This window comes from Helicoverpa zea, chromosome 12 (assembly GCF_022581195.2).
Source record: "Helicoverpa zea isolate HzStark_Cry1AcR chromosome 12, ilHelZeax1.1, whole genome shotgun sequence".
In the NCBI taxonomy this organism is placed as follows: Eukaryota; Metazoa; Arthropoda; class Insecta; order Lepidoptera; family Noctuidae; genus Helicoverpa; species Helicoverpa zea.
The window spans coordinates 4,929,225-4,945,904 of NC_061463.1; the positions used below are offsets into that span (position 1 = coordinate 4,929,225).

At 34.4% G+C, this 16,680-nt stretch overlaps 1 protein-coding gene and 1 long non-coding RNA gene across 2 annotated transcripts in view; one reads left to right on the forward strand and one right to left on the reverse strand.

Annotated features, from left to right (window-relative positions):
• The window catches only part of LOC124634832 (ATP-binding cassette sub-family G member 1), a 60,917-nt gene extending 58,972 nt beyond the window's left edge, over positions 1-1,945 (reverse strand). The window contains exon 1 of the mRNA XM_047170481.1: positions 1,667-1,945. The gene's annotated coding sequence lies outside the window, so the exon portion shown is untranslated. The remainder of the gene's footprint in view (positions 1-1,666) is intronic.
• A 10,408-nt stretch (positions 1,946-12,353) lies between these two features.
• Positions 12,354-15,361, forward strand: LOC124635128. The gene is made up of 3 exons (XR_006984971.1): positions 12,354-12,616; positions 13,400-13,600; positions 14,648-15,361. It is a non-coding gene; the product is annotated as an uncharacterized LOC124635128 (long non-coding RNA).
• The last annotated feature ends 1,319 nt before the right edge of the window (positions 15,362-16,680 follow it).

Consider the following 16,680-nt stretch of genomic DNA (forward strand, 5'->3'; position numbering starts at 1 on the left):
TATTGGCGAAATTAAACCCTATTGAGGAAATTATAGTTTTCATTTTTATTTGAAACTCACTCCACAGTTATAAAGGGTCGTGAATCAATTTGCGACTACTTCCATAATTGGATTAGGGCGGATAAAAACTATTGCACTGAAGGCTTGGGTTTAAATATTAGATTAGCTTGGAATATTTTCCAGAGATAGAATATCTATTATAACATTAAATATCAACGTAAATAGTAATTAATGTTATTATTGTGAGATAATAGAGTGATAGTACCTACAAATTATACTATAGGGAAAAACAATATTCGTAATTTTAGATAGTTGCGATAAGATATTCTTTTTAATTTTGTAAACACATTTCAGAACTCATTTCAATTAGGTATAATCATAATTTCGTTAGCCACGTGTAATATAAGAATATAAATATGTATGTAGTGCCTAACATCTATATAGGCAAAGGTAGGTATACTCTTAGTCCATGACCTTCCATGTTCTATCAACAGATTAAGAATATCTATACATTACCTAATTATTCGGTTTTAAATTATTCAACTAATTCAATACAGCCTCCAACTCGATAAATGGGCTATCTTACACTGAAAGAATTTTTCCAATCGGACCAGTAGTTCCTGATATTTTTGAGTTCAAATAAACACTACAGCTTTAGAAGATAGATATAAATAATGATGATTTTGTTAACATACACCACATCGGCTCGATCATCCTAATTTTTGAGGAGCCACATATTAACTTTACCACAACTTCACATTATGGTTTCTTATGTACCAAAAAAAGATTAGAAAGCGAAATAAAGCAGTAATGTGTGGTATAAGTACCCTTTATTGCCATCACAGAGGACCATAGAAAGCTGTTACTGCGGTTCAAAACACGCAGAAATTACCTACTATCACTCAGCAAACAAAAATTGTACACAAAAGTCACGCAACACGATTTGGGTTTTCGTCAGTCGACCGCAAAATTAGTATCAATGATTCTACGCCGGATAGTCACGATTTTATAGAGATGATATCTTAAAAATAGTTACCAGGTAATATTTTTTTCATGATTTAAAAAATAATAAAGGTTAAGGCAAATTATTGTTCTGTATTATCGTGGTTTTAGAAAATACGTACGAAGGTTTAATATCCTCCTACATACATACATAATTTTATATTGAAGCATTACAAATATATTTTATAATATTTACATTAATAAATACGTACGTATATATATTTTAAATTTTACAATATTTTTCACTCGTAAATGTTAGTAGGTAAAGCTGAGTTCCGTAACTCTATTGTCTCCAGTATTAATATATACAGCGTGATCGTTTTAATGTCAAACTTGCTTGCCTAATTATAAAAGATAGGTAAACGTGCAATTCAGACGCAAACATTATTTTTATTTTAAATTACACTTAGGCAAATTTTCATGAATAAAAACCTAACAAAAATAATTATTTTATTCATTAAAAAAAATTCGACTCTAGTTGAATTTCTGTACGGCGTGTAAGTTCCTACTTTCTTCGAAAACATACGGCTTAACTTTAATTTATGAACAATACATAATTTCAATGACATGACAAAGCATTAACTGTTCCACACTGAAAACTTCCGTCACTCAATTGTAAAGTACTCTATTTAATCATTATTAGAAAAAACAATAGAACTCTTACCTTTCTTTGTGTAACTCACAAAACAATCACTAACAGTAAATCTTTCACAAAACAAAAAAAAAACACACAATGCCTACTGCACAAAATACCACTACGAATACATTCGTATTTGGAACATAGAAATATTTTTTGAATCGCTCAGAGCAATGACATTCATAGACGTTCGATGATTCTTATTTTGAATTTTCATTGACTTTTGCGTTCGATGGCGTGTGTTGTGCCAGTACGCACGCAGCCGGCGCTTGTTGGCGCGCAGCGATGTACTGAGACTGGCCGAACGCAACACAAACACCGAATATAACAACGGAGTCGGGAGCGCCTGCCGTCAGCTGTCTGCACTGAAACATTTTTAGGGATCCGTCAGTATGGAACTGACTTTGTAGAGTGATGGTGACATATTGCACCTTCAAGTTTTTTTATTACTTTTATTTTTTATATAGTTCATTTTGAATTAATTTTAATTGAACATTTTTTTTTTCATTCACAGATTCACTTTCACCGACGGTTACAACGCCAAGCGCCTAAAGTTTAAGTTTAGCAAATTCTGTCTTGTTCTGCACAACATATAAACTTACGATATTTAAGCTAAACTCATAAGTTCAAGTAATTGTGTATAAGTGAAAGGTGTTAAACAATAAATCGAATAAAAAATGCTCGTTTACAAAAAAGTCTACATTAATTAAGAGATGTTTAAATGTAGACTTTCTGGCAGTTGACCTTAACTTAGCTGAAAGGTGCTCGAAGTTTTGATAACTTGCGTTATCTCGTATTATGGTTACGTAATATTATTTTTTAATTATAAACACAAAAATTGTAGTTTTTTGCGAGATATTTTACTCAGGTAATACCTATCTTAAGTGGTAATATTGTGTAAAAAAATATAAATAGGTATATTGTACCGACCCCATATAACTTGGGAATAGGGCAGGAGAAATAAGACCTAAAGAACATTCTAATAAAAACCATAAAGCCTTATATTATATGATTCTTTTATACGGAACCATTGGCACTGCGTCCAATGACGAACTTGACAAGGGTGTTGACTCATGCGCGGGAACGACGCATAAAGGGCGCATGCGTTCCCCTACGTTCTAAACATAGAACGATTACAAACATTCAAACTACGATGTATTACGGTTACCATGGTTACGCCTAAACAAAATCATTGGGGTTAAGTCGAATCGAGTAATCGATGTGGAATCGAATAATGTAATCGATTGTAGATTCTGATGTATTCGAAAAAGTTGTATGTATTGCGATTGTAACACAGTGTTTGTCACGTTACAACTAAGAATAAATTATTAAATGTAGGTGTCTAGTGTTTGCTTTAAGTTGATTAATACTACAACCATTCGTAAATGTTAAATTGTAAAAATTTTAAACAAAATTAACTGCATCCAACATTATCATGATAAAATGATTAAAATAAGAGGAAAATTTACTGGAACAGAGGTGGACAAAACGACGGGGAAAAGATAGTTTCACACTCCTCCAATAAATTATTATTGTCATATTATCTGAAATCATGTTATTATAATATTTTGATCGGATGATCAAGAGTAATGTTATGTATTTTTGGTAAAAAGAGGATTAACTACTTATAACATCCTTATTTTAAAGAAACAAGAAACAGTTATGTTAAACAAACTGCATTTTACAGGATGGATGAACACCTGAACAATTTTTATGCATCGGTATTTAATACAGAAACATTAAGTGCAATAAGCAATAAACATCTTAAATTTTTTATAATTAGCTAGTCTGTCAGCATCGCTTATAATTGATAAAAAAATGCCATTTAAGGATTTCCTTACACTGCAAGACAAAAATCCTGAAATCATGTTTTTTTTCGTTTTGAAAAAGAGATTTATTGTAGAAGAAAATAAAAAATACATCAACACAATATAGCTCTACGATTTCCTTTTACGCTGCAAGAAACTATCCTGAAATATTTTTAGATTTGTTGTACCTTGTTATATAAAAAAAGAAATCAATACTAGTTGTTTACGTTCAATAATAAAAAATCCTTGAAATCAAGCTTTTTTTATATTATTTATATATAAAAAAAGGATCAACACAAGATAGCTCTACGATTTCCACGCTGCAAGAAACAATCCTGAAATATTTTTTTTAGTTTTGCTACAGTTATAAAAAAATAAAGTAAAAAAAATAAATCAATACTAATAGTTGTTTACGTTCAATAATATTGTTGAACTTTAAAACCATAGCTACCGACCATGTCATAAAATATTAATTTACATAAAACATTGCAGCTAAGGAATGACAATAATTGTAAAACAAACTCTCAAAGGTGCAAAACGTTGCATTTGAACAATCCTTCAAAATTAAAAAATATATACATCCATAGAATATTTAGAAGTAGTTTCATAAGATCATAATACATACTTATTAATATATAAATTGTTATGGTTATACCCTCGGTTAACCTTTATTTAACCACTCAAAAAAGGGCAAAAATAATAATCTTTTTTTAAAACGTAATTATAGTCAAAATGTGTTAGTACCTGAAGCAATGGCATTCAATGACAAAAATAACTGCTTTAGGCAATGAGCAATGTTTCCCCAAACTCAGTTAATAGGTTCTACAATTCACTTAGCATCTTTTAAAATACTTAAATATTTTTTGCAGAAAAATGCCAGATTCACGGATTCCTCCGTGTTTCGGAAGGCTCTCGTACTCTGGCTGTCATTTCAGAATCCAGAAAGCTCGGCTAACTGGGTTGACCACTGCCAGATGTGACCAATGACCAATGTTTAGATTGATACCCGACCCCAACGTTCTTGAAAAGGCTTGGCAGATGATAATCATATTAATCCTCAATCGGTATTATATGTATTATATATATCGGTATTATATATCGGTGTCAAACCAGTAGATTATTCTCCGTGTAAATAAACTATTACTATGCGTCGCAGCGTCCACTTCGTTTACCAGTCATTAGGATTTGTATTGAAGAAAGAAATGTGCTGAAATCGTTCTCTTATTGCATTCACAATATGCATTCATGTTGTAAGCGTGATGGATCGATATTAATGTGGCAATCTATCTACACTAATATTATAAAGCTGAAGAGTTGGTTTCAACACGTTGATCTCAGGAACTAGTAGACCGATTTGAATAATTCTTTCAGTGTTAGATAGTGACAGATAGAAGAGGGATTATTTTAGACTAGCTTTCCGCCCGCGGCTTCGCCCGCGTGGAATTCGGTTATATTGCGGTATAAATCACAACTATAAGAAAACTTCTCATTCCCACGGAAAAATCTAAGAAGCGCGATGTAACGCTGGATACGATTAGTTGTTAAACCAAAACTGATGTAGAAAAACTGAGTAGATGTAAAAAAAAAAAACAGTTTAGACGATTAAACAAATTGTACATCATCCCTCGGGAATTCCTCATTTTCGAGGATTCATTATCGTATCATTTAGATTCTAAATTTACATATTTATATTCGTTTGCAATATATTACCTTGTGGTTCAGTAGTTACGGCGTGAAAGCGGAACAAACAAACAAACAAACAAACAAACTCACTTTCCGATTTATAATATTAGTAAGGATTGAACCAACAATCTGTCACAATTAGAAAAAAAAATGTTACCTTTTTAAAAGCCATACTTTTGTACTATTTTCGTATTAGTTTTTTTACTGAATATTCCTCAATTGTTGTGTTTTTTGGATGACTCAGTTTGTCTTACATCTATGGTATTTACTTACTTAAGCTTGTGGCACATTATAGCAGCACCGCAACAGCACGGCTGCAGCACGGCGTCGCCTCGAATTAAGACTACGGCTAGCTGCCAGCGCGCCAACCACGCGCTGTCCGCTCGCCGTCGGCGCGCCGTCCGCTCGCCGTCGGCGCGCCGGCCGCGCGCCGGCCGCGAGGTGTAAGCTTGCTGTCACCGCAAACTCAATATTATTTTAAGACGATTATGATTGATGTTATGATTGAACACGACGTAATGACGTTGTTTCGCTGCCGGCTCGGAGTCGGCGCGCAATTAGCACGCCGTCGGCGCGCTGTACGCATGAGGACCGCTCGCTTGCAGCACGCGGGCGGCGAGTCGAGTTGTGTGGAAGCGGCAAGCACGCTGACTGCTCGCCGTTGGCTTTTTCATATTGACATTACGAAATATATTATAATATACACGATTTAATACTCTAAATTGAATGACAACTTAAATGCTGGTGTGGAGCCGTGCTGTTGCGGTGCTGCTATAATGTGCCACAAGCTTTATTGTCTCTGTAGTCTGTAACCATACATACAAGCATTGTTTTATCACTCAGTGAATTTCCATGTTTAATGCCATAACTTACCATATTGGGAAAGTACCTACTTAAATTATAAATTGAGGAAGCATTGTTTCCCTTTCATTCTTACTTCGTCTTAAATGTTAATATAGCATTACATAGTCTTCAAGAAACGTTTAAAGAGTTGTCGACAACAATGATTGTGAGGAAATGCCAAGGCGATAAATATCCACTTCATGCTGTAAAGATTTAATTAAAGGTAACAACAACTCCATGGAGGTGTCATATTGATTATTATGGTAGTATGAACTAGGCTGTGGATTCTACCAATAAAATATATATACTAAAGAGCTAAAAAGTTTGTTGGTTGATTGAACGTGTTATCGGAACTTACGAATTTGAAATTATGATTGATTGATTTGAAAAAATATTTGAGCGGCCACTTATCATCCAGGCATACAGAGGTCGAGCTAAAACTAACAATCTGTATCCTTGTTATTTTTCAAAATTTGTTTAAAATTGTTATGTTTAAAATTAAATTAGTTGGTAAGCGCAAAGGTATGAGTACTTACCTGCATTGAAACAAGGAAGGATAAACGACACATCTTATCTGCTTGCATGAGAAACCCCAGGAAATAGCTAGCAATCAGATATTATCTACAGGTGCAAGTAAAGTAACTATCTGTAAAAGCAACCGGTCGTGAAAATTACTGAGACTAGCCTGAGAATACTAGCTTTTACTTGGTTCTTGACCTGCAGGCATATCAAGTTTAAACCAAGGTATGTAATACAGGTTTCTAAGCTGTATAATCAATTCTAAGTATAGTTATAGATTTGTAAGGCCGTGACATGAGAAAATCGAGTGAAACTCAATAGAAGTGTGAATGAGTTTCTTACGAACTCTTTGGTCTCACGGTAATGAATATAAATTACGAGTTTTTCCCAAATGTAAATCAAATTGGCTTATTATATTCCTGGTGACTAATAACTTAAAAGTCGACAAATGTTGGCAACAAATAAAATAACTTGCCAGCGATTAAATATTTTCGCGGCTATTATAATATGTAAGGTTCAAAATTAACGCTCGCCGCCGCGGCTGAGCCGAAGCTGCGGTGGTGAGCGTGAAAACCATCTGCGACTATAAGCTCGCATGGGGCCGCCGGAGCTCCGCAGCGCCGGAGCCGTGACAGAAGTCATGCTTGCTGCATGTTGCATGCTTACTTCCATGCTATTCACCTATAATTTTGAAAATAACAACCGCAAAATATTTTTTCTTCATGCCATTTTAGACTTTATTTAAAGATATTAAAAAGTCGCACAATATATTTATAATAGGAGCTAGTTTATATTTATTCTTCATCCAAACAATTTTAAATAGAACCTGATTTGTATTATTTATGAATGCCCATTTTCTATTTTATTGTCATCATTAAGTTTTCGCTTAGATATTAATTCAGTTGCCAAAAGAAAAACTTGATGCTAGTTTAAATTAAAACGGACCTCATAACTGACATATTAATATGCTACCTTTTACTTTTTATGATACTCCTTTTTAGTTGCCAACCCATTATAAATGGTACCCACTCTATTATTTTTTTTAAACCTATATTCGTTTTACTTAGTCGCCGCATACATGCCAATAAAATTCACGTAGTGTTCACAAAGTTGGTATGGTAATATCATATATGAGAATAAAAAACTTGTTATTCAATGTTTCTGAAATTATAAATTGTATTGTTTTTGTGGGAAAAATGTAATTGTATATACAAATGCCATAAATCTTTTGTCTTAAGTAATAGGGAGATAATTGAGTTCATTAACCTTTCATCCGTACGTAATAGAATTATCTTAAGTACATACCTTATTCATGTTATGTAACTAAGGCAGGTACCTAATATGGGAACAATTTACGAAAATTAATTATTTATTATTATAAGTTCATTGACCTTGTATATCATTAATACACTCTGCCCTGAGTTATGAGTAAAAGTCTGTCAAATAGCTAGACAGTTTGTCGTCACGTCATACAATTGAGCAATAATTGTATTAATTTACAAAGAGATATGTTCGTAATAATTACGATTATTTCAAGAGTGACAATAAATCTTTAACGATTGTATATCATACAAATACAGTTGTTATTCACACTTCTGTAATATTGTCATGCAAGAAATTATTATGATAGATATTACTTATTTTATTAATTATTCTTCAATTAATGCAACGTGGAACCCCTAGCAACAATACTTGTAGCAATAAAGCAATGAAAAGTCAACAACAGTATACGTAGTTATCATTTTCGTGGGAAACCTTGCGCACTTGGGCTCTACATTGAATTCATACTCGCAGATACATCCGTTGAAAACGTGAACATTGTTTATTATTTTGATACCGAAATAAACGGTTTTATAACAAGTGAAATGTTTGTTTTGACTAAAAAAGACGGATTCTTGTATCATTTTAAATACCTCTCTTTTACACCTGATACCGTCTTGGATATCAGAATAACATTTTATAGTATACTTAGGTACATGCTACTTTTCATAAGTAGCATAGTTCCCTTGGGACGCAGGTAAAACCACAGCGGAAAATAGCAGTGGACATAAAAGTAGAATTCCAGAAAAAACACTTATTGTTATACCTACCTACATTTTTATCGACCATGTTGGGGTCGGCTTCCAGTCTAGCTGAAAACAGCCGAGTATCGCAACTGCCTATGTGATCTCAACCCAGTTACCTGGGCAATACGATACCTCTTGGTGGTGACCATCTTTGGCAGTCGTTACATGTAGGTAGTCAAAAGCCAGAAAGACTGACAGCCAGACTTACCAAGCGGATTTACCGGGTAACTGGATTGAGGACTGAGGAGGTCAGATTGACAGTCGCTCCGTGTAAGACACTGCATGGTTACATAGTTCGTGCCCACGTTAATGGCAGTGATCAATCCTACATTAAAATGTGCGTGTGATTTTATTCTAAGCTTTAGACAATCGTGGCTGTAACCGCATAAGATCTAAAATAATTAATCACGAACAATTCAAACAATGCATAAAATAGTAATAATTAATTGCGTTATTAAAATAACTAAGTATTTTAAATTTATTATGGTGCTATTCAACTGCCATTGTAACATATCTTGTATTAATGCAAATTTATGTGACCAAAGTGTTATGATCTTGTTCAATTAATTTAATGTGTATTTTATTTGATTAACTTAGTCTGTCATTGTTTATTTACTCAGTTTAATCGGAATATGAGGAATCGTGGAAGATTAAGTACGCACAGTTAAATAAATATGTACATTCTGACAAAATGACGAGATCTTTTTATTATTTTCTACGAAATGCTTTGTATAACGACCGTTTAATATGACGTTTTTGTAAAGTCCCTTCGATGTCATTATAAACGGATTCAACTGTACTTCAAAGGTATGATTGTTTTTACAAGGAGCTTCCACGTAGGCATAAATTGATGTGACCTCAGAAAAGCGTGCCCAATACACATCTACTTACTAACAAAGTTTTCCCTCATCAAGATAATTACTATTGCAAAAAATGAGGTCTGTATGGACATCAGGGTGCATCGACCCGGAAGACACAGGTGCTCTTAATGACACACATGACATACATGTGCACTTTCATAATACTTACATTACTTATATCTAATATTAATAAATACATGTTTATTTCTTACATCAAGTTATCGTAATCTTGTCTAGGGAGTTGCTTAATGTATTTGCAATTTCTCTAATTACAAATCAGACTTCATTTGAAAGGAATTTAATTAACAGCTTATAAAGGTTTATTTTTTCTTGGATTGAGTATGAAAGTATGGCTGGAAAGAATGTCACTTTTACGATGATGTCAGTTAAAAAACTGAGGAAGACATGCTTTACCGATCCAAAATAAAATAGGGATTCTGATATCAGACTCGTTCTCTCACTTTAACTCTAACCACCCTACCTACACCCCCATGACTTCTCACATTAACAAAATGATGTTACTGTTGAACTTAGAAAATAAATTATTAAAATTCAATACATAAATTAACACTATAGACTTCTCTAGAAATAGCTAATTTGTAATCTTTGGACTATCAGGAAGTATAAATAAACACAGGTAAGTATCGGAAGCCCAAAGATTATCTACTTAGTTGGTGTTGGAAAAATTTAGAATTAACTAATCAGAACTAGGAATAGAGATGATAAGATTTCCTTAGGTTTTCACGTCCTTAGACTTTGTTTGTTACCTTGATTTTGATTGGATAAAGATTATCGTAATAATATCACTTGTTATTTGAAATCATAACATCTATAACATACATATATGCTATAGGTACCTACATTCCTATACATATTATGTCAATTCGATAGTGTGATAAAATTATTTGGCTAAGCTAGGAAATGAAACCTAGCAAATGGCTAAACCTTACCTACTATGAAGACGTTTAAAACTGGCGGTCCACATGCCATAAGGTCTTCCCTTTCAAAGAGCGTGCGGGTGAAACCGCGGTGAACGGCTAGTCAACAATATTATTGAAAAATACTCAAATCTGCTCCTCCAAGAAAATATTAAATTCGTTTAATTACTTATTATCAAAATAAAGTTGTAAAAATAACTAATGTAGGCAGCTGTTTGTATTATCAGTCGGTGTCCATGACAACACGCCAATGCTATGTCTATCGCAAATAATAAATGTATCCTAATTACAACAAGTAGGTAGTCATTAATTCGTATCAAATACCTACTGATAGTCTACACGCTTCTATTCCCTGTTACCTATCAGTTTTACCCGCGACACCTTTTATAATTCTTGATCTTCATCACCTACCAGGCTCAATAAAAATCCGGGGTCCCACCAGGCATAGGGGTGTAACACCTCCAAATTCCAGACTCCGTGCTGCTTGGCGAATTTTCTTTTAAACCTTTAGTTTGAAAGTCCATAATAAAAGGTCTGCAGACATTAGGAATTTATTTTTTTCAGTGAAAGATATAGGTAACACTTTTACAAAGATATTTCTTACATCATAGGTACCTACCTACCTAAATGAAATATCAAGTAGGTATAGAACTGATAATTTTAATTTCTGACTAGGTAATTAGTCTCTTGTAGTTTTTCGTGCCACGAAATACCTAACACCACTAATGAGTAGGTAATAAATGACATTCTTTTCACATTTTCAAGCACAGACTTACTGCGTGTTCAAAGTTATCTCCGCTTTGATGGCTTTGATGTGTTCGTCGCACACCGAAAAGAATTAATCATTGGATAACCAAAGAACCTAAGTTTCTAGAAGTTTCAAAGAAAAAAATCTAAAAAAAGATCTAAAAATTCAAGAAACATGTGTGTGTCACAAAATTTTGCCATATGACCAAAAAACCGAATGGTCTTAAAGTGATACGCAATCATTGCTCAGATTTTTGATACATCCTTGTGGAGATGTGTACGAAAAATAGATACCTAGCAATAACGGCCAAAATTTCTTATCTGTTATGAATGAAAAAGAAAGTGCTAGTGTACTCTAATGTTGACTCCTTTATGTGGAACAACGACTTGCCCGGAGACCGAACATCCGCAAACATAGCCCACATTGCGAGCTAAAAATAATGTGTTATACTGTTTGAAATGACCTATTATGTAGTTTATGTATAAAATTCCACAGTTACAGATAATTAATTATTTACTGAATAATAGTTACAGCACGCTTTGTTTGTTACGGAAAATATAGTTAAACGTAGGTACCTACTTATATCAATTGACGCAGTTAGATGCTTGTTTCCTCTTTTTAAATAAATATTAGTTAGCATGTACCTACTTGAAATGAAATGACAGGTAAAGCCTACATTTTTTTCAGACGAGGGACATCCTGACACCAATGAATGGAATGTTCCGAAATATAGTTACCTAACAACTTGTTTTTTCAAACTACAGTACAGAATAATGAGGTTACGATTAACTTAATTTGTCAACATCGTAACTCATTAAAACGTAATCAGTATCACTAACAGTAGTCTGACTAGACGCAGACGTGCAAAACATTCAAGCACGAAACTTCCAGCAGAGCTTACGATCCGTGGTGCCTAAATGAGATGCCAATGAAGGTCGAAGATAGGGAAACTAGAAGAAAGTTATCAAAAGATTGTCTGATAATTTATTTATTAGCTTTTATATTACTTTTTAAACTACTAAAAAGATCTGAAAACACGGAAGGGTGTCGAGGGTGGTCCCCCACAGACGATCGTGACTATAATAAAAACCTTTGAGCTGAACAAGTTTTTAAATATATACTTAAGAGACATAGGTCATTTATTTAGTTTGATAAAATGTAGTTACCGATAAACTATGTTCGGGTTATTTATAACAACATGTTTACGTTGAAATTTTGGTGCTAGCCAACGGGCTCATTCAAGTTTTGTACGCGATCACCCCGCGACAAAAATACGAGTTACGCGCGGAATTTAATGAGTTCGTTTTATGTGTAAAATATAATTAGTTACAAAAGTTTTTGCGCTGAGAAAATTATTTACGCACCTAGAATTTTATTAGGGACTTGTTTACCGGCACAGGGTCGAGTATAAAAAGACTGGAGCTATTTATTTTCCAACCATTAGATGAGGGAACATCTACGGAGTGTTATATTTATTTAAGTTTCCCCGAGGTTCTTCACAGTGATAAATCGGTGAGTAATTTTTTAAACCATAATTTTCTTTGTTATTTTTCACTCGAGCTTTTCAAAGATGATTTTTATGTTTGGAGATTCCAGTAAAAAATCACGCGTCGGGTTCTAAAACTGTGTTAGTAAAGATCGGACCAGGAAGTTACACATTTGGTTGTAGTAGTAGAATCTAACTACTAATGTGGCCCTAATATAAGTTTGGCGCCGCTAAACAAGAACAAACCCCACATTGATAAATTGTCTTAGCACAAACAGAAATTATCACCACTCGCGTGCGTTGATCCAATTTTAGAATATTAATCTCCCTGTCCATTGTGCCAAAGTAAACCATCCTACATTATTAGGTACCTACTTTTTATAAGACGAGTACCTATCCCTACTCGTGCACTCCTAGATATAATATTCCTGTCATTTCTAAGCATGAAATTAAACCAGGTTTCCTCGGCACGAACTTGTTAGACCCCTTTAGAATGCACTACAGAGCTAGTTTTTATAAAAATAAGTTACGAGCGACCAGAACTGGCCTTCTAATTATATGTCTAGGTCCCTGCGGTAAAGCGCTAGCAATAACCATTGATTTATGCATCGTCAGATACCCTTAAAAATACTCTGAACAAAATAATTTCCTTCACAGAGTAATTTATTTATTTTAGCAACATGACAAGTGACGTCACAGATTTGATATCAACGTTATAGAAACTGTCTAGTTTATTTCAAAGAACAGACAGTAGCTACCTACCTTTACTTAGTATCGTTCTCGCCTAACATGATCGTCTTTTGTTTCAGCGTACCTACATACAAACAAGATGCAAGGCAAATACTTTCTTGTAGTGCTAATGATATCGTTGAACCACCACATTGCTTCATCGCACATCTTAACATCGGCGTACATGGATATGTCTTTACCAACTTGTATGAGAATACTAACGTACACTGTGATGAACGATTTATGCCCCACATACGGAGCTTATGGCGACTACTCTTCCGGTAATTATCTTATGTAACACAATATAAGGGTGCTAATGTGGTATGTAGAAAGATATTTATCATGATGCAATGGACCTAGTTTGTCACTGGAGATTACCAACGTTTATAGAGTAGGCAATAAACATCATTTTGTTTGTGGTCCTCTCCTCAGCTCACGAAATGAATATTTTGTACGTATAGGCTCTTTTACAAACTGTACTTCTAAATGCCTAGATATTGTATAAAATTTGTTTTTGAGTTGGCACGTTGGCACGCAACTTACCTTCTTCCCTTTATTTTCTTTCTTGTTTAACTATTAAGTTCCTCTTGTTATCTGCATAGCATAACGTGCTGCATATTGAAATTAGAAGAGCATCTAAAGCGGCAGGCGCTTAAAAACGCATTAGACAGACTCAATATGAAAAGTAGTACTATCTCAAATACCTCAGAAGGTAAAATCATACGGATACTTAAAGCATTTATAATCTTGAATCAATAACTGTCATGATAAAGCAAATATTTGTGATAAATGATAAGCTAATAGCACCTGTTTGACATTGATCTCAAATCAGTTATGTTCTAAGTAAAAATTCATACAATTACACTGTTGTTAGTAGGTCAGTACCTTGAATGATGATATAATCTAGATTCATTACGAATAGCTCAGATATGAGCGTCATTATTGGTTGTCAGTCATTTCATAAAAGCTATTAAAGCCAATATTTTTATATAGGGACACCTGATAACAATTACTTAGCGTTCAATAGCATTAATATTATAGCAACCTAGGTTTTATTAGATATTATGTGAGCTCTATTTTTTCTAGTACCTTTCCTTGACTGATAATAACTTTAGGTCTCTAGTGATTCTGATTTATCAAGACATAATGTACATCAAACCGTAACAATCACCGTAAATGCCTATGCATAGGAATATATATTTTGTTGGATCAACTGATAAAGAAATCCTTTGTATATGTAGATAGAAGACGGGCAAGTTAAAAACTTGTAGCTTTCTTAATGAATTTAATTCAGTTTAATAATTCAAATTGTATCTTTATCTTTTCAGAAGAGGTCAACATGCAGCCAATCCCCAAAGAACTGACATTAAGACAATGGGAACACAGAGAAAGCGTCATCAAAAAGTGTTGTACAAAGCCTTGTTCTTTGCCAGAACTATTGTCGGCTTGCTAATGCATTCGATCTATTTAGTTACAAAATACCGCGATTATCACGATCTAGGTTAGCTAAATTATTTTATGTTTGATGTTTAAGGACTACTTAGTAGAGTAGGCTAGAGAAAACTATCAATATTGAACTTGCTTGCCAATCTTCTTAAAGGTTGAAGTGGTCTTTTTCTATTGAGAAGTAGATATCTCACACCGTATGAAAATTTGTTTCCTTCAAATTCCAGCAGAGGTCTCCAATAATCGGTTTTAGTTAATAAGCATAGCACACCCATTTTGACACACGTTTGTGCTATAATTATGTTTGATAAATATGCATAAAATTCTGAAGGAAATCCCTGGGAAAACTTGATACGAAGTCTTACTTAGAATGGTGTATTAAAATAAGCTTTATTTAATGTTTCTTTATAACTTTTCTTTATAAGTTATTTACCCGTGACAACGCTGCTTTAAAACACATTGCCCACCAATTTAATATTTATTTTAATTAGAATAACTAGTTGCGTACCTAATTTTCAATTTTAGTTGGTAAGTTTTTATTAATATGTTTATTTTTAGTTTCAATGACTGTTGTAAATTATATTATACTGAAAGAATACTGTTTTTAATTTATACTTGCAATCAGAAGTAATCAGAATTATCAAGATTCTACCACCTGCGAAAATTCTTTGATTTTTTTCATATTATAATATCCATAACGTATAAGGGTGCGTCCACATCTGGCGAATGTGCCGCGAATGTGCAGCTCGCGAGCCGTTTGCGACCTGCCCGCGAGCTGCGCGCGTGCATTTTTGTTCGTGCGCCGCTTCTGCGCCGCCCGCACGCAGTTCGCGCGCGACCTAAGCGCCGTACACGATCAGCGCGCAAGCGGCGCGCGACGCGCTCTTTATTAAATAATAAACGGAAAGGGCGAGAACTAAGTGCGCGCAGATCGCGCGCCGCTCGCGCGCTCTATACGAGCCTTGCATGAGTTGCGCTAAAGAGGCGCACCAAGCTATTGCAGTGACTGCACGCGCGCAGCTCGCGGGCAGGTCGCAAACGGCTCGCGAGCTGCGCATTCGCGGCACATTCGCCAGATGTGGACGCACCCTAAAGTACTCATATTGAAAGAAAATTATGATGACATATTGTTTCCTATGCAACTATTGAGAGATCGACTAATGAATCGAAATCAGAACACATATCGTGATGAGCATGTTAGGTAAGGCTAGGACATACAGGTAATTATAGTAGGTATACAGATATGTGCATGTGTGTACATTGCAGTTGGTACAAGATCACCAGCAAACTGTAAAAACAAAATAATAATATTCTTATCTGTTGTTCACGTAAATTGTTACAAAACTTTTAGGTAGCTATTAATTCTTTATCTTTACAATTTATATAATAACAGCCCTGAGATAATCAAGTAGTACTGCGCAGAACTCTGATTTTCCCTAATTGTTAAGGCAAAGTTTCCTTAAAGGTGTATTTAACTTTAAGCTTTTACCTTACTTAACCTCCTTACTTAACTTGGCTTTAGTCATATTCTCCACTGCCTTTTAAATCTATCTTGAGATGTGTCGTAGTTGCTCAAATGTTTTTTATTCCAAATCTTCGTAAGTCATACCCTATTACCCAGAATTTACGGGGACTAAGAACTGTGCTGGAACCATTTTTAGGCATAAGCCTTAGAATGAGCGTAGGTAGGTATATGCTTGGAATTTGATAACGAGTCTCCATTAAGTTTGGCGAGAACTAAACCTAGCCACTCAAGCGTCCGAGGTGATAACAGTCACCAAAAAAATTCTTGCCTTAAGCGTCCATGGTGACTACAGTATCCGAACGACATCGTTCGGTTTAAACGTGTACAGCGCTATAGCCAGGTGGTATTAATATAGTTGATTGATACTAGATGGCGCGTTATTAAATTTGT